Source organism: Triticum urartu, chromosome 3A (assembly GCF_056163025.1).
Source record: "Triticum urartu cultivar PI428250 chromosome 3A, HENAU_Tu73, whole genome shotgun sequence".
NCBI lineage: Eukaryota > Viridiplantae > Streptophyta > Magnoliopsida > Poales > Poaceae > Triticum > Triticum urartu.
The window spans coordinates 200358061-200376192 of NC_141875.1; the positions used below are offsets into that span (position 1 = coordinate 200358061).

At 48.6% G+C, this 18132-nt stretch overlaps 1 pseudogene; it reads right to left on the minus strand.

Annotated features, from left to right (window-relative positions):
• Nucleotides 1–474: 474 nt before the first annotated feature.
• Nucleotides 475–17805, minus strand: LOC147979190 (protein FAR1-RELATED SEQUENCE 5-like; annotated as a pseudogene).
• Between the last annotated feature and the right edge of the window lie 327 nt (nt 17806–18132).

Consider the following 18132-nt stretch of genomic DNA (forward strand, 5'->3'; position numbering starts at 1 on the left):
TTCTCATAGTGCAAGGAAACACTCATAAAGATCAAGACCAACAGCAACAAGATAATTTATCCACATTGTTTCCCATCATTTGTGCAGCAACAGAGTTTTCAGTTCATAAGCAAAAAAAAGAGGAAGAGAAACATGCAACAATTTTCATCTTCTCTCCTTATAATGTACTTATTGTTAAAGAACTTTCAACTCTTTTCTTTCTTCAAGATGCATCAGTAGTATCTTTTCGTGCGCTCCGCTTCTTGCCTGTTTTTTGCTTCCCTCCTGTTTGTTTCTTTCTAGTCATCCCCTGTGAGGCACTAGGCGCACTAGTAGTATCCTTCTGTGCACTCCGTTTGTCACCTGCTTTTGGACCCCCTCCTGTTTGTTTCTTCCTACTACTATCCTTTGAAGCACCAGGGACTCCTGTGACAACAAGATTTTTTTCTTAGTTCTTTAGGTATAAACAAATGACAGGAGCAGAGTGATGAGATTTTAAGTAGTAGTCCTTTTAAAGTGCGTGGATTGAGGCAAACCTGTTGGTTGCTTGCCGACTGTAGTCTTCTCGTGAAATTGGGACCTGGAGATGTGTTTGTTTGTGCACGAAGCAAAAACATGGTCATGCTGACCACAATGACTGCAACCAATTTGTTTTTTTGCTTGTATTTTCTCCAAAAATGTCTTGTAACGCTCTTGTGGACGCCCCTTCGAAGCAATAACATCAGGATCCTTTAGAATTTCCCCGTACCCATCAGGGTGCGGCGTGACCATAGTAGGGGCTGGAGCTCTCTCAACATGCTTGTCTTGCATTTTTTGCTGTTCCTCTGCCAAAGTCATCTCATCTAGCTTTTCTTTGCTTGGGTCTCCATCTGTCAATGTAGTACTTCTCAGGTAGCACCGGCAAGTTGAGGTGTGTTAATACCCTAAGTATGTGGCTGCACACAACGCCATCCTTTTCAAACTTTCCACAAATGCAAGCAAAATCCTCTCTGTGCATATCAACAATGACAACATATCTCCGGATTCTAAAATCTTTCTCAGCGAGCATCCGTGTCTTGTACACCTCGTACCTTGTGTTTTTCTCAACCTCCTCCACATGCAACTGGCTTGCAAACTTTATAACTTTCTGAAATCTATAGAATATCGCTCTGTTGTACTTCTCTGCAGCCTGCAATTCCAGTTCAGTGCCCAGCCAGTAGGTTGGCTTTGTTGTTCTGGTAATAGAGTCTTGTTCCTTCTCATTCTCCTGCATCGCTTTCAATATCCGCTCATACTCATGCAAAAAGGTAATCACACTGAATGTTGAGCCTACATTGTCCTTGAATATGGCATTTGTCCCTTCACTCTGGGCAGTCGAGTGGATGAAAGGGAAGAAGCTTTTCTTGAAATAGACTGGGACAAACAACTTCCTGTACTTCCACATGTACCTGAAGTACTTGACATTCTCTACTCCATACTTCTGCGTCATCGGTGGCCACAATGTCTCAAACTCTGCCTCTGTCAGGCAGCTATGCATGATGTCGCTGAAGTCAGCATACAAGTCTGGTTGTGTTGAAAAGGTTCTCACACATCTTTCCCGAACCTTTTTCATTACATGGAAGAGACAACACCTATGAACAACACCCTTGAAAACAGCAGGAACCGCGGTCTTTATCGCCACATCTTGGTCAGTAATGACCGTGAGAGGAGCTTTTCGACGCATGCAGTCCAGAAATGTGTCGAAAAGCCATTCAAATGTGTCCACCGTCTCGTTGTGCACTATAGCACAAGGAAACAAGCAGTTGAGCTCGTGTCTAGTGATGCCAACAAACGGTGCAAACGGCATATTGTAACGATTTGTCTTGTATGTCGTGTCAAAACTCAAACAATCACCATACAACTCATACATTTTTCTCGAGTAGCCATCCTCCCAGAATATGCACAACACCTTGTTGATGTCCTCGTCAGCAACTTTGAATGCATAGTAGAAATTTGGATCTTCCTTTTGTTTGTTCCTAAAGTACTCAAGGACCTGCAGCATATCTCCCTTGCCATTCTCTCTGTTTATTGCCGTCCTCACATTGCTAACATATTTCTTAGTGTATGGTGCATCACCCCCTCGCAGGTAAGAAAGAATGGCCATAATCTTCCTATTGGGCATCTGTACAGAGTTAAATATCCTGATAAACAATTTCTCTTCCTCTATCATCTTCTTGTGCGATCTGAGATACTTGCTCTCGTCTGGAGGGCTAAGGGTGTGGTTGTGCTCCAGGTCAACAACCGTGACAACCCATTTGTCTCCTTTTAGTGTTGCAATCATTTTAGCCTGGCACCCAGTTATTTGTATGAAGTTTTTCCTCTTCCTTTTTGCCTTCTCAGGCGGGGGAATCCCTGTTTCTTCTTGCTTCTTGAGCTGCCTCTGTTTTTTCCTTTCTTCAAGCACATCCTCACCAACAACTTTACCCGAGCAGTTGCACCTGTAAGTGTAACGGGACATTGCCTTTCCACCAGGTTTAGTTGCATGGTAGTTGCCTGCTTTCTTGATTGCAAACCCACAAACGGCTGCATACTCATTGTAGAATGCATGGGCACCATCACAAGAATCAAAGACCATGCCCACATATGGCACATGGTGGCTCCGTACTTCTTGGCTGCAAGTCTGAGCCTGAGCCGCACAGACACTGTCACTTTCTATGAACATGAGTATGTCCTCCTGTGATAGGTGTTCAACATTTTCTTGTTGCACTGGCCCACCTTCCTGTTGATCATCACAATCACAGACATTCTTATTTTTTCCATGTGCGTCTGCTTGTTTACCATTGTCTGAAACATCATCGAAGCTCATGCCATCCGTGAAACTAGGGCCATGGCTGGAGCCAGCAGCTGCTGAATCATCACCCAAACCACCATCAAGACTCATGTCCTCAGGGAAACTAGGTCCATGGCTTGAACCAGCAGCAACTTCATCATCCAAATCATCATCCAAGTCATCCTCACCTTCATCAAAGTCAAAATCACCATCATCGCTGTCTTGTTCTTTGTATCTAGGTTAGTAGCTGCAACCTTGGCGCGTTTCAGCTGTGTTGCCATCCCAGCTCCAGCTAGGGAAACCTTCTGCCCCACATCTACATTTCCCGCTTGCTGCCTCCCTGTTGGCTCGCCCCCCTCATCTTGTCCTTGCAAACGCCCATACCGCTCAGTTATCATGTATGCGTCATTCTGTATCAGCAACAACAAGAATAAGAGAGTAAGCATATTTTTTTTGTTATTTTTCTGTCACACATGGGGGAAAGGGCAGTCGGATATGTACATATGTAAATGAAATCATACCTCACAAAACCCCCTGCCACCAGAATCTTGTTGTTGACCAGAATGTTGAGATCCACCAATACCAGCCTGTGACCACAAACATGTTATATAGTTTATATTTTATTTGTTGACATTTTTCAACATTTTTTTGTTTCCACTATACATGTCAAAGTCAACAATATAAAGGCACTTATAGTACCTCTTGATCAGCAGCCATCAACAATTGTGTGTAGCTCATGTAACCACTTCCAAGAAAATTCATTTCCTGCATCATTTCACCTTTTTGCATGTTAGAATTTCGTAATAGTATAAGTTACTTTCTTTTCTCTTTTTATCTTCTTTTCAGAGTTATAAGTGTTTGCAACATAGCAGAAGAATAAGTTTTTTCATGAAAAGCACATGACTTGAAGAGGGCACAAGCTATCATTTTTTTCATGAAAGCACATACATGCGTTGCAAATGGACTTGAAGATGTTTGAAATGGAGTCGCGTCCCAGCTTGTTGCTGCTGCACATATTGGGCACCAACGTATGGCTACTGCACATAGAGAGTAATGATCTAAGTTCTTTTCTTTTTTTGAGGCCACACCAAAAAATGATGTATTTTTTCTTTCACAATCTAATGGTGTTGTTCTTTAAAAAAACATAGATCATACATGAACCGATGTTACTGGATCAACCGGGACTGGTATACGACTGATTGGAGTTCCTTGTGCCATAGTTTCACCCGGCACCTACAAAAATGAAGAGGAATCATTAATTGTGAGGTATACATTTTCTATCTTCTGTAGTCAGCAAACAAGATGTTACATATACTGTACATTTCCATTTTTCTGTATAGATCCAGAGGGGGCAGGGGCATATATGCTTTTATATGCTTTTCCTTATACAACCCACTGTAGCAGATCTTGAAAACAAGTTCAGTTTTCACTGTATTTGTACTGGGGTAATCATGGGACACTACTTGTTCATGGGAGGGGGCATGTATAAGAATTTGCTGAATTTTTACACCTAGGTAATTTTGTTTTTTTGCCCTGAAACATGAAATCAAAACAGCTCATATACATGTTTCTGTAGGGAGCTGTACAACATCAATTCCCATGACATATGTTTTTATTTTTTTTGTCTCATGCAAAGAACCATGTTCATTAGTTTATCATATTCAAAAAGTGTCAACAACAACAGCAAATTTTCAACTTCTCTGTCCAAAACAAGCATACAACCTTTTCTTTGTCCACAAACAAGCGCACTACATGTTTATTTTTCAGTGTGTCCCGAACTGTATGTGTGTTGGACATACACAAAAATAGTAGCAGCATGGAAATTATTATCCTTTATGTCATCAAACCACTGAATACCCATGCTTCTAACATACTACATGTTTGTAATATACTACACTTTTCTTCTTCATTTTTTTTTCTTCAGAGAAACTTTGAACAAAATGTGAGACAAAGATGGAGTTTTCCTCCCATGAAGTTATCTCAGAGACAAACCTGCGTGCCCATCAGGAAATTTCCATACCGCTCCAAAATTGCTATAGAAAAACAAAGGGAGAAGAAGAAATCAGAAGGTTTTCAGATCCAAAAAGAAGAAGGGAATAAGATCAGGAGAATTGAAAAAGAAAGGAGCTGCAGATGGATCCATGGACGCACAAACTCACCCTGGTGAGTTTGTTTCCCCTTATACCTATTCTTATCTTCATCATCTGCTTCTTTCATGTCCAAGAACAGCCGCCAGCTACACTAGGGTTGGGTAGGGGAGGCAGGGACGGGGAGGAAGGAGGGGAAAGATGGGAGGGGTGAGGACTGGTGTGTTCTCTCAGGGTGGGAGGGTGGGGGTTCAGGGTTTTGATAGAGGAGCAAAAGTTTTCCTGTATTTTAGCTACACATGGGCTTTCTGCTTTTTTTGTTTGTGTGTTTGGTGCGTCCAGGGATGGTGTGGGTGTCAAAACCGGCGGATCTCAGGTAGGGGGTCCCGAACTGTGCGTCTAGGCCGGATGGTAACAGGAGGCAAGGGACACGATGTTTTACCCAGGTTCGGGCCCTCTTGATGGAGGTAAAACCCTACGTCCTGCTTGATTAATATTGATAATATGGGTAGTACAAGAGTAGATCTACCATGAGATCGAGGAGGCTAAACCCTAAAAGCTAGCCTATGGTATGATTGTTGTATGATGAAGTTGTCCTACGGACTAAAACCCTCCGGTTTATGTAGACACCGGAGAGGGTTAGGGTTACACAAAGTCGGTTACAATGGTAGGAGATCTTGAATATCCGCATCGCCAAGCTTGCCTTCCACACCAAGGAAAGTCCCATCCGGACACGGGACAAAGTCTTCAATCTTGTATCTTCATAGTCCTGGAGTCCGGCTGAAGGTATAGTCCGGCTACCCGAACACCCCCTAATCCAGGACTCCCTCAGTAGCCCCTGAACCAGGCTTTAATGACGACGAGTCCGGCGCGTAGATTGTCTTCGGCATTGCAAGGCGGGTTCCTCCTCCAAATTCTTCATAAAAGTTTGTAAACACCAAGAATAGTGTCCAGCTCTGCAAAATAAGTTTCCACGTATTGCCACAAAGAGAATAATATTAACACAAATCTAATCTGCTAACGTATTCCGCAGCATGACATCACACTACGGCCAAGCCTTTATTCGAATCATTTTCACTTTTCCACCTCAGCGTGTTTTGCGAGGCAGTTTCCTTGGCACGTCTTGTCAAAGCAGAGTCGTGTCCCCCATTTACGGGATTCTCATCAATACGGACGTGGGTAACCCAACCGCGCTATTTATCACGGCGCTTGGGAGGAAAGCGAGTTTTACTAGGCTGGTGGGGACGCATAGTCGCATCCGCTCATATAAGGGGATAAGGATCCACCTTTTTACCTATGCCTTCTTCCTCCTTTGCCTATCCATCTTCTGCGCACCCGAGCTCCAGCGCCCAAGCCCGCACTTCCTACCTCAACCTTCTCCAACAATGTCCGGAGCGGGAGGCAAGTGGATGGTCTCCTCCGTTATGGAGGGCCATGTCAAAAGGCTAAGGAAGGCCGGATACCTGTCCAAAGACATCGCGCACCGGCTTCCTGAGGAGGGGCAGCTTCTCCCCACCCCAAGGCCCCATGAGAGGGTAGTATTTCTTCCCCACTTCCTCCGCGGACTGGGTTTTCCTCTCCACCCATTTGTCCGCGGGCTCATGTTCTACTATGGCCTAGATTTCCACGATCTGGCCCCGAACTTCATCCTGAATATCTTGGCGTTTATCGTCGTGTGCGAGGCTTTCCTCTGCATCCGCCCCCATTTCGGCCTCTGGCTCAAGACCTTCAACGTCAAGCCAAAGGTGGTGCGCGGCAACCAGGCGGAGTGCGGAGGTGCCATGGCAGGCAAAATAGCCAACGTCCTATGGCTCGAGGGCTCCTTTGTGGAGACCTTGAAGGGGTGGCAATCAGGGTGGTTTTACATCACCGAGCCACGCGATCCGAAGTGGATCGCAGCCCCTGAATTCCGATCCGGACCCCCTACGCGGCTCACGTCCTGGAAGGAGACGGGCTTGTCGTGGGGCGATGAAGAAGAGGTGACCGGACTGCAAAAATGCATCCAGTCCCTGGTGAACAAGTAGCTCAAGCTTGTCAACGTAGTCCAGGTCATGCTCGTCCGCCGGATCCTTCCGTGTCAAGAATGGGACTTCAATTTGTCGGAGTTCAACCCGGCGCAGCACCGAAGTCTGAGCAGGCTCTTTGACACGATGTACGAAGATGTTTGGAAGGGGCTAACCAAAGGCGCCGAGGCTCCCACATCCGCCTCTGAAGACCGCAGATTCAGATCGCAGTGTCCTGCTGGCGAGGTAAAATATTTTCATCTTTTATAGGATGTTAAGTTTTCTTCATAGTTTGACTCTATGCAGGATCTAAACTCCCTCACCCTTGACAGGATTGGCAGGCGAAGTCCGGACTGATTAACTGTCCGGCTCCCTTGCCCGAAGACCCAGCCCCTGCTCTCCTAGTGAAGCTGCTGGTTCCGGCACCTTATGTGGTGCCAGAGAAGAAGGCCAAGAAGAAGAAGGCCACGGAGACTCGAAAGAGTTCCCGGCATATGGTGGTGTCAGACTCGTCGTCCGATGAGTCCGAGACGCACTCCTCCCATGAAGACGAGGAGGAGGAAGAAGAGACCTCTCCCCCTCCAGCGGGGGGAGGAAAGAAGAGGAAGGCCGCCCTAGTAGGGGAGGCCGAAGGGTCCAAGAAGAGGAAAACCCCTTCGCCGGACTACGCCCCCGACGCCGACGAGGACGAAGAGGAGTGGCCGGACAAGGCCAAGCGTCCGGCGAAATCGTAAGTGTTCAGATACCAGAGTAACTCATGATATTCCTTTTGTTGCGCAGCTTTCCCTAATGTCAAATATAATCATGCATCCCGCCCAAGGACGGGCTCGACAAGTCGTGGAGCGGCTCCCTGGATTCATCAGACGTGAATTTAGTTCCGCCCGCTGCCTCCCCCTGTGCTGCGGATGACGCCGAAGTGGCGTCGCGACAAGCTCCGGGGCAAGAGGAGGTGGTCCAGGAGGAGCCGCGAGGCGACCTCCCGGACTCCAGGAGTAAAGGGGACAAGACCCCCCAGGGCTCCAAGTCCGGCTTTAAGCCGGACACCGCGCCGGAATCATCAACGGTTCCGGACCACGGCAGGTGAACTCCTGCCAAGAGGAGCAAGCCTATTGAGCCGGCGTCCTCCGTCCAACCGGAGGCGCCGGAAAATCTGCTGGTGGTGCTTAAGGGCGCCTCCATCGACGAGGAGCACCGTACCATCATGAGTACGGTGGTCCAGTAGGTTCGGTCTGCCAAAAGCGGACTTACTAAAGCTTGTGCTAGCCTTCTAACAGGCTTCGAGGTAAGTAGAAATATGTAAAAATATTACCGCATAGACAGTAGCCCCTGATGCTCTATTTGGCGTTCGGAAAGAAAAGCCGAATAGAGGATCTATTAAATATCGCAGGAGTCTAACTAAAAAGGAGTCAATATACGTATGCAGGCTTCGCTGCTGGCCACCGCCGCACTGACTGCGGAGGTGGGTGCCTTGAAGCAGGGCCTCGAGCGGACCAAGCAAGAGCTCGGCCTTGCCAAACGGCAGCTCGAGGAGAAAGAAGGTAAGAGATACCTTATAGAAAAAATGGCTATAAGAAGATGCAATTGCAAAAAAATGACAGGAGTATACTGCTTATTGTAGGGGCCACAACTGAGGTGGCGACCCTCAAGCAGGCGCTGTCCGAGGCCAAGAAGAGAGCAGCCACGGAGCGCACCGAGCGGGAGAAATTTGAGGCGCAGGTCGGCGAGGTGCAGCAAGAGCTTCAGGCTCTCATGAAAAAACATGAGAGTTTGGAGCTCGACTCGAAGACGCGAGCGTCCGAGCTTGCTGCGGCCCTTAAAACTGCCAAATCTGCCAAGGCCGAAGCCCAGAAGGCCCTCCAGGAATTGTATGCGGTGAAAAAGATAGCGGCGGGTAAGGCAGTCTCTATGAAAAGCAGACATATAAAAGTAAACTACTTGTTACTTACCCGAATCCGGAGCTCTCCTGGGGCATTTGCAGATCTTCCCCGCAGCGTATCCGATGCCGCCGCATTCTACCGAGCCGAGGAAGGCAGCTCGACGGAGAAGGTGTTCTGGTCTCAGTACGCTGAGGCCGGACACCCTGTGCCCTTGAGCGACCAGCTGAAGCAGCTGGTCGAGCTCCACAAGGTGGCCGAACAGGCCCTAAAGGGCTTCATAGTTCGGCTGTGGCCTAGAGAGGCCCTGCCTGGGAGCTACTTCGGACTGGTGCAGCGGCTGGTGGAGGCTTGTCCAAGGCTCGAGGTCATCAAGCGCTCCGTCTGCATCGAAGGTGCTCGTAGGGCCCTTGCCCGTGCAAAGGTGCACTGGGGTAAGCTGGACGGTGAGAAGCTTGTGAGGGTCGGGCCGCCGCCGGGAAAGGAGCATCGCAAACCCGAGAACTATTACAAGGATGTTCTGGCCGGTGCCCGCCTTATGGCGGATGAATGCACCAAGGATGTAATTTTTGAATGAACTCGCTCGTGTTATCCTGTGTGCTAAAAACTTGTTCATATGCGCTAAGCAATGCTTGAATTTAAAATATTACTTTCTGTGCGGCCGTTTATAAAAAAATGAGAGATGGCCAGTCGTCGGCTTCTGCCCCCATGCCACTAGTGCTGGGGTGTTCGGGATAAACCTGAGCGCTCTTTTTCCCATGATTGGGTCCGTCGAGGGAGGCGCTCAGCACAACGAACAAGGCACTCGGACTATAATGCTTGAACACTCTCACTTAGCCATAGAACTCTATAATTTTAAATTTCGGCGAAGCCCCTAGTATTCGGAAGACCGAGTTCGGGGCGCTATCCACGCCTTGGCCGGACAAAGCCGGTTCCTCGCTCGAAGCGGCATAAGTCTTTAAGGACTCGAAAAACCTCTCGAACAGCGACCGGTCTCTCGCCTCATCATGACAGTCAGTTTTAGCTTTCTCTACTGAGGTGCTCGACCCAGCTCAACTGGGGCACAATCGCAGTAGTTCTCCTAGTGCTACCTTAGCCGATATAGCGCAACGTAAGGCACCAAAACATAGGAGCCGGGCAAACCCAACTATTGACCCAAATCATGATTCGGAGCCGATGCATATAGTGCTATAAGTTCGGGGTGCCGCACTTGTGAAAGTGTACGGACTTCTCATGCCATATTGATGGGTACTGAAGCCCCTGGCGTATTTTTGCCGTACCATAGTGTACGGATGCAACATGTTATTGATAAACATATATATAAAAAGAGGATAATGCAAAAAATAGATAAAAAGCTATGCATTGTTTATAGAAAGGCTGCTATGAAAGCGGAACGATACAAATAGTGCGATAAGCAAAAGAAATTGGACTATTTAACATGTCCTGGCCAAGGGCAGGCCGCGGAATTGTATTAAAAACAGGTATACTGCTCGCAATAGAGACCACCTGGGAGTTCCATAATGCGGCGTGGCTTGTCTGCTTTCCTGGATCTTGCATCGTTTGTGTGGCAGTTGAATTGCCGAACGGGTCATCTGAAGTATGGAGTCCTGAGAGTAAGAGAAAAAAGAAAAAAAGGAATCCATTAGCCCCTGGTGTGGTTTAAGCCGTATTTCGGGCGTGCCGTGATAGTGCCCCTTCCCCTGTGCCCATGGTATTTCAAGAGCGTAGTTATGTACGCGAAGCACTGGTTTCGCTATATCACAAGGGCTAGGGTTGGGGCCGCATTGCTATGCTAGCTCAGAACGTGCCAGGCGGTCTTGTTGTAGGGTACTCTGGGCACGCTTGACAGTGTCTGGCTTTTTGAAGGCCGAACTGGAGAACTGCCTAGAGAGGCTGCTTTGTACTTCTGCTACGAGCGCTGCCATGTGCTCCTCCATTCGGAGGGAGCGTTCGGTGTTCCCATTGACCGTGATTACTCCTCTAGGGCCTAGCATCTTGAGCTTTAGGTATGCATAGTGCGGTACCGCGTTGAATTTTGTGAATGCATTTCGCCGGAGCAGTGCGTGATAGCCACTACGAAACGGGACTATGTCGAAGATTAACTCCTCACTTCGGAAGTTATCCGGAGATCCGAAGACCACTTCTAGTGTGACTGAGCCTGTACAGTTGGCTTCTACACCTGGTATGACGCCTTTAAAGGTCGTTTTGGTGGGCTTGATCCTCGAGGGATCTATGCCCATTTTTCGCACTGTATCCTGGTAAAGCAGGTTCAGGCTGCTGCCGTCGTCCATGAGGACTCTTGTGAGATGAAATTCGTCAATGATTGGGTCTAGAACCAATGCGGCGAAGCCGCCGTGATGGATGCTAGTGGGGTGGTCCCTTCGATCAAAGGTGATCGGGCAGGAGGACCATTGGTTGAACTTTGGGGCGACTGGCTCCATAGCATATACGTCCCGTAACGCACGCTTCCGCTCCCTCTTGGGGATGTGGGTTGCGTATATCATGTTCACCGTCCGCACTTGCGGGGGAAATCCCTTCTGTCCACCGTTGTTCGGTGGCCTGGGCTCCTCCTCGTTGTCGCTATATAGCCCCTTGTCTTTGTTTTCGGCTCTTAACTTGCCTGCCTGCTTGAACACCCAACAATCCCTGTTGGTGTGATTGGTTGGCTTTTCGGGGGTGCCATGTATCTGGCACAAGCGGTCGAGTATTCGGTCCAAACTGGACGGGCCCTGAGTATTTCTTTTGAATGGCTTTTTCCATTGACCGGATTTGTAGGCTCGGAATCCGGCATTAACTGCCGTATCCTTGTTGCTGTCGCTGTTAACACGGCGCTTTTGTTTGTTCTGACGTGACCTGTCGCTTTTGTCCTTGGTATTCGAATTACCAGGGTTCTTGGTTAAATTGTTGCTGCGAGCTAGCCAGCTGTCTTCTCCCGCGCAAAAGCGGGTCATGAGTGTTGTGAGGGCTGCCATAGATTTCGGCTTTTTCTGTCCCAGGTGCCGGGCAAGCCACTCGTCACAGATATTATGCTTGAAGGCCGCTAAGGCCTCTATGTCCGGACAGTCGACTATCTGGTTTTTCTTTGTTAGGAACCGTGTCCAGAATTGCCTGGCCGATTCCTCTGGCTGCTGAATTATGTGGCTTAGGTCATCGGCGTCCGGTGGTCGCACATAAGTGCCCTGGAAGTTTTCAAGGAAGGCGGCTTCCAGGTCCTCCCAAGAACCGATTGAGTCTGCTGGCAAGCTGTTAAGCCAATGCCGGGCCGGTCACTTAAGTTTGAGTGGGAGGTATTTGATGGCGTGTAGATCATCACCGCGGGCCATGTGGATATGAAGGAGATAATCCTCGATCCATACCGTAGGATCTGTTGTGCCATCGTACGATTCGATGTTTACGGGTTTGAAGCCCTCAGGGATTTTATGATCCATTACTTCATCTGTGAAGCATAGTGGGTGTGCGGCGCCTCTGTATTGGGCTGTATCATGGCGCAGCTCGAAGGAGCGTTGTCTGTTGAGTTTAGCCCGACCGGATTTATTGCATCCGGAGTGACGATCACCGTCACGTGCTGTGGGGTGCCTGCGTGATCCGTAGATCGATCTTGTTTGCCTTGCCTTGTCCTCCAGTATGTCGCGCAGGTCGGGCACATTTTTCCGTGCCTTAGTATGCTTGACGCGGCATCGGGGCATGGCTTGAGTGGAGGGCCAAGAGGCCTCTCTGTCGCGGCCACGAGGTGGCCGGTCGGCCATGTCATGCGCTGGTGATGTAGGTGCTTCCTCCTCTAGTCAGGGTAGCAGCCTGCGCTTTGGGTAACTCTTGGAGGGGCGTTCGAGTTCATACTCTTCGGCCGCAAGGACTTCAGTCCATCTGTCAGCTAGCAAATCCTGATCAGCTCTAAGCTGTTGCTGCTTTTTCTTGAGGCTGCTTGCCATGGCCATAAGCCTGCGTTTAAAACGCTCTTGTTCGGCGAGATCATCTGGCATGACAAACTCGTCGTCGTCGAGGCTTGCCTCGTCTTCGGAGGGAGGCGTATAATTATCGTCCTCAACCTCTTGGTCCGCCGCCCTTTCGTGAGGGCTGGCTTCTCTGTCCTCCTGTGCTGAATCTTGCTGGAGGGGGTGTTCTTCGACGCTATCCGGAGTAGTATTATCTCCCGTGCCAGAATCACCGTTTTTGCTTTGGCGGGATTTAGAGCGGCGCCGCTGACGCCGGCGCTTGGGCTGTTTCTTAGAGGTATCGTCCCCCGCTGTTCCCTCGCCATCTCCATCCTCTGGAGTGTCCACCATATATATTTCATATGACAAGGTGGCCTTCCAGCGCCCTACTGGTGCTGGTTCTTGTTCGTCTCCTGCATCGTCGTCCATGCCGTTGATGTCTTCGGAGTCGAAGTCAAGCATGTCGGTTAAGTCGTCGACAGTGGCTACGAAGTGGGTGGTGGGTGGGTTTTGAATTTCTTCATCGTCCATATCCCAACCTTGCTGACCGTAGTCCGGCCAGGGCTCTCCTGATAAAGAGAGAGACTTTAGAGAATTCAGGATGTCGCCGAAGGGCGAGTGCTGAAAGATGTCCGCGGCGGTGAACTCCATTATCGACTCCCAATCGGATTCGATCAGCAGGGGTGCGGGGGGCTCGGAGTTCGTAGAGGAATCCGGCTCCTCGGAGTCACGGGCCATGCAGAGTGCGGGGCTGGAATTCGGCTCGATCGCCTCTGAGATCGCAACCCCTGAGGCAGCGTCCAACCGCTGATCCTCGATCGGCGCAGTTGGCTCCGAATCAATGGTCGGAACCGATGCGTGTGCGGCCTCCAAGGCGCTGTTCGGCGGCAGAGCTATATCATGCCCATCGAGACAGTGCGGCGCGCTTGGCTATGGCTCGAAACCATCGAAGATCAAGTCCCCGCGGATGTCAGCCGTGTAGTTTAGGCTTCCAAACCTGACCTGATGGCCAGGGGCATAGCTTTTGATCTGCTCAAGGTGGCCAAGCGAATTGGCCCGCAGTGCGAAGCCGCTGAAGACGAAGATCTGTCCGGGGAGAAAAGTCTCACCCTGGACTGCATCGTTGTTGATGATCGAAGGAGCCATCGGGCCTAATAGCGGCGACACAGAGGAACTCTCAATGAAAGCACCAATGTCGGTGTCAAAACCGGCGGATCTCGGGTAGGGGGTCCCGAACTGTGCGTCTAGGCCGGATGGTAACAGGAGGCAAGGGACACGATGTTTTACCCAGGTTCGGGCCCTCTTGATGGAGGTAAAACCCTACGTCCTGCTTGATTAATATTGATAATATGGGTAGTACAAGAGTAGATCTACCATGAGATCAAGGAGGCTAAACCCTAAAAGCTAGCCTATGATATGATTGTTGTATGATGAAGTTGTCCTATGGACTAAAACCCTCCGGTTTATATAGACACCGGAGAGGGTTAGGGTTACACAAAGTCGGTTACAATGGTAGGAGATCTTGAATATCCGCATCGCCAAGCTTGCCTTCCACGCCAAGGGAAGTCCCATCCGGACACGGGACGAAGTCTTCAATCTTGTATCTTCATAGTCCCGGAGTCCAGCTGAAGGTATAGTCTGGCTACCCGAACACCCCCTAATCCAGGACTCCCTCAGATGGGGACACAGGTACAACAGGCCTGACAAACAGCAAAAACCCAGCAGAAAAGCCCATACAACAGTAGCAGCTTGTTGGTCCAGCCTCAACCACGACAAAAAATGTGAGAAGCCCAGCCCAAAGTAACAAACAAACAAACAGGGGGAAAACAAAATAAGCCCAGGTGCTAAGCCGTTTCAACCCAGCAGAAACAGAGCTACTTAACAGGCCTAATCTGCATGCGATGACGTCAGCCGACTGAGACCTAGACACTCCCTTTAACCGTAGGAGCGCTTTGGCCTAGGCCTTTTATACGTAAACATCAGCCACTGTTGCGTCGAAAATGTTCACTCACCTTCTCTTGCAAGATTTGACTCGAGAAGATGAGATACCTGACAGAGTGGCGTCACGGGTGCTTCCCAGGCAAGGAGCCGTGCGCCGATTTCAAGTTTTCAGCGGGTCAATTTTGGTCTGAAATGCCACGCTCATCCCTGTGTAAAGAGATATAAAAGCATTTAGATCACTATTTTAGGGAGTAAAATTTAAACAATGCTACATCTACGAAGGATTTTACATAGTATTACGTGATTAGCCACATGGTAACTTCTAATTGGATATAAAGGGAGGAAGGGGCCCACCCCTGAAAATCAAGGGGGAAGAGAGTTAGTTAGTTAGGAATTTTAAGTAAAGCCTTCATAGCTGTTAGTAGATGTAGGATTTTCGGTAAAATTTTACCGCACCAAGCTGCTGCTGATCTGGGATTTTACGGAGAAATTTGCAGTGGCAAGCAATGGCAACCGCACACACTTCATGGTTCAAAAAATGGGCTGATCTTCTACATAGTTTTTAGCCCTTGAATACCACGAGCCCTTGTTTGTTAGATAAAAAGCATACACCATTAAACTTTTTCCCTGGCCCTCGCGTCGCTCCCTCCCCAGGGCGACATGGGCGTCAGCTTAGCCCCATCATCCGCATCCCTCATCCCCCACTCGTCCCCTCGCCTCGCCATTGTCGGTGGGCTCCGCTGGGCAAAGCTCGCGCGGATCCAGTGGCGGCGAGGCCTCTTCTCCCCATCGATTCCTTGGCGGCGGCGAGCGGCGGATGGCGGCCGACATGTGGAGCTTTGCGTTGGTTGTGGGAAGAGGGTGGGGCTCGATCTGGATCTGGCGCGCTGGTGCTCCGTTCTGGTTGCTGCTTCTTGCGATGCAGGTGGTGGTCACGGCAGTGTTGCGGTGGTGGTTGGCGGCTATGACCAGGGGGTGGTGCGTGTCTGGGCGCGGTGGATCGTGGGACCCCGCGACCAAAGTGAGATCAACCTTAGCTAGGATGGTGGTGGCTGGATGGGCAGTGGTCAGTGGCGGTAGGTGGTCGATGCAACTCCGGGAGTAATCCTTGTTCTGATCTTCGTCAGAGCTGACGACGGCGGCGCCCGCAGGTTCCTGACCTTTCTTGGAATATTCATCTTGGAGGTGTGCTCCTCCTTCTCTGCTGGCTCAGCTGGATTGGGTGATGGAAGCGTCATCGCGTCTTTCTCCTCCTTGGGGGCATCGTCTCAGAGCCGACTACTGGGAGACCAGTAAACACCAAAGGAATCAGGCACTTTGCCATCAGCCATGGCTGACGGTAAAGGCATACCCGACGAACGACAAAGGCCTTGCCGTCCGCCAGCAGATGGCAATAGGTCCGGCTGAATAAGCTACGGCAAAGGGTTCTTTGCCGTCTACTGGCGGACGACAAAGAGGAAATGGTCTTTGTCGTCCGCAAAGAGCCTAGACGGCACACGTGGCAGGTTAGGTCCATTAGGGGGTTAACGGCGTGCTTTGCCGTCTGCTGGAAAACTGCAAAGACCTTTGCATCTTTGCTTTCTACCAGCAGACGACAAAGTGCCCATATAGGCCAACCCAGGTAGCTACCACGTGGCATGCTATGCCATCTACTGGCAGACGACAAAGACTGCATCTTTGCCGTTTTCTAGCAGACGGCAAAGCAACCATATAGGCCAGACCAGCGCCCCAGGTTGCATAGGCAGCTGCCACGTGGCAGCTTTGCCCTCTGCTGGCTGATGGCAAAGCTCTTTCTCGTCTGCCAGCAGACGACAAAGTACCTGTATAGCCTCTGTTTTTTTTCTTTCTATTTTTTCTTAAATTCATTCAATTTGACAGAATTTCAGATATATATATACACATACACACATCTGAAAATAATTTCAACAAGCATACCAACAATAAGTTTCCATTGAACATATCCAACATACAAGTTTTCAACAACATATACTATGGTTTCCAACAACATATCCATACATACATATCCAAAACAAGTTTCCAACAACATATCCAACATATCAACATATCCAAAAGGAAGCACAAGGAGAAGAGTACACTCCGTCAATGCAAGCTTCCTCATCTAAAGCAAATCTGCAAATTAGGAAAGATGAAAGTTATAAGAAGAAGAAGACTAGCTAGAAAAAGAAGAAGAAGAAGAAGAAGCAGAAGAATTTATCTTCTCTTTTTTTTCTCCTCTCCTCTTCTTTATCTTCTTCTTCTAACTAAGGTAGGAAAATGCCTTTTTTATCTAAGCTAGGTAAAAATGCTAAGTGTGTAGGTCATTTTAGACCTAAGCTAGGTAAACAGGTCATTTTATAACTAACTTGGATAAAATGGATCATATTGGAGCTAACCTAGGTAAACTTGGTCATTTTGGAGCTAACCTAGCTAATTACGCCATTTTTGAGTTAACTAAGCATATTATGCCATTTTTGACATAAGTAAGCTAATTACAGGTCTCTATTGAGCTAACCCGGGTAACTAAGCATATTAGAGCTAATTTAGCATTTTAGAGCTAACTTAGAGCTAACTTAGGTCATTTTGGAGCTAACTTAGGTAAAATTGATCATTTTGGAGCTAATTAGGCTTATTATGTCATTTTTGAGGAAAATAAGCTAACTATATGACATATATGATGTTACCAAGATTGTTATGCCATTTCAAACCTAAGTACGCTAATTGTTGAGCAAACCTAGGTAACTAAGCATATTAGAGATAACTTATCATATTAGAGCTACCTTAGGTCATTTCGGAGGAAACAAAGCTAAGTATAGATCATTTTGGAGCTAAGTAAGCTAATTATATCATTTTGGAGGAAGATAAGCTAAGTCTAGGTCATTATGGTAAGCATTTTGGAGGAAATAAAGTTAATTCTAGGTCTTTATGCATTTCGTAAGCAAAACACTAGAGAAAACTTACCGTCATCACAGAGGTGAAGGACCGGTCGGGTTTGCGCCAGTGCCACACAGAGAAGGACCGGTCGGGGTCGGGGATGCGCCAGTGCGAGACGGAGAAGGATCGGTCGATGCTTGTTGGGAGGCATGCTGCACCAAAGATCATTTGCAATGTCTCATTAGCATGATGCAACTGAAAATGTGAATACTAGTAACTAATGACCATTCAAGTGAAACTCACCGTGTCTGCTATAGAAATTTGGGGCATCGATGGAGGGGAATGGCCGTTTTTCTCACACACGGACTGCACATTTTGTTTCCACAAGTCAGTCATATTAGTTAGTAATGAAACGAACATTACGTGCATGATGTGGCTAATATGCAAGAGAAACTTACCACGAGGAGCTCATATAGGGTCCGGTGAGACGCGTCGTTCGGGTTCTTCTCCGCCTCCAACAGACTAGCCGTCCTCTCCTCCAACTCCCTCTCCCTCTGCGCCGCCTACCTGTTTGCCTCTGCCAGAAGCTCCTAGGCCCTAGACTTGCTACCTCTTGAGAACTGCGTTGGTTTTCCCTTAAAGAGGAAAGGGTGATGC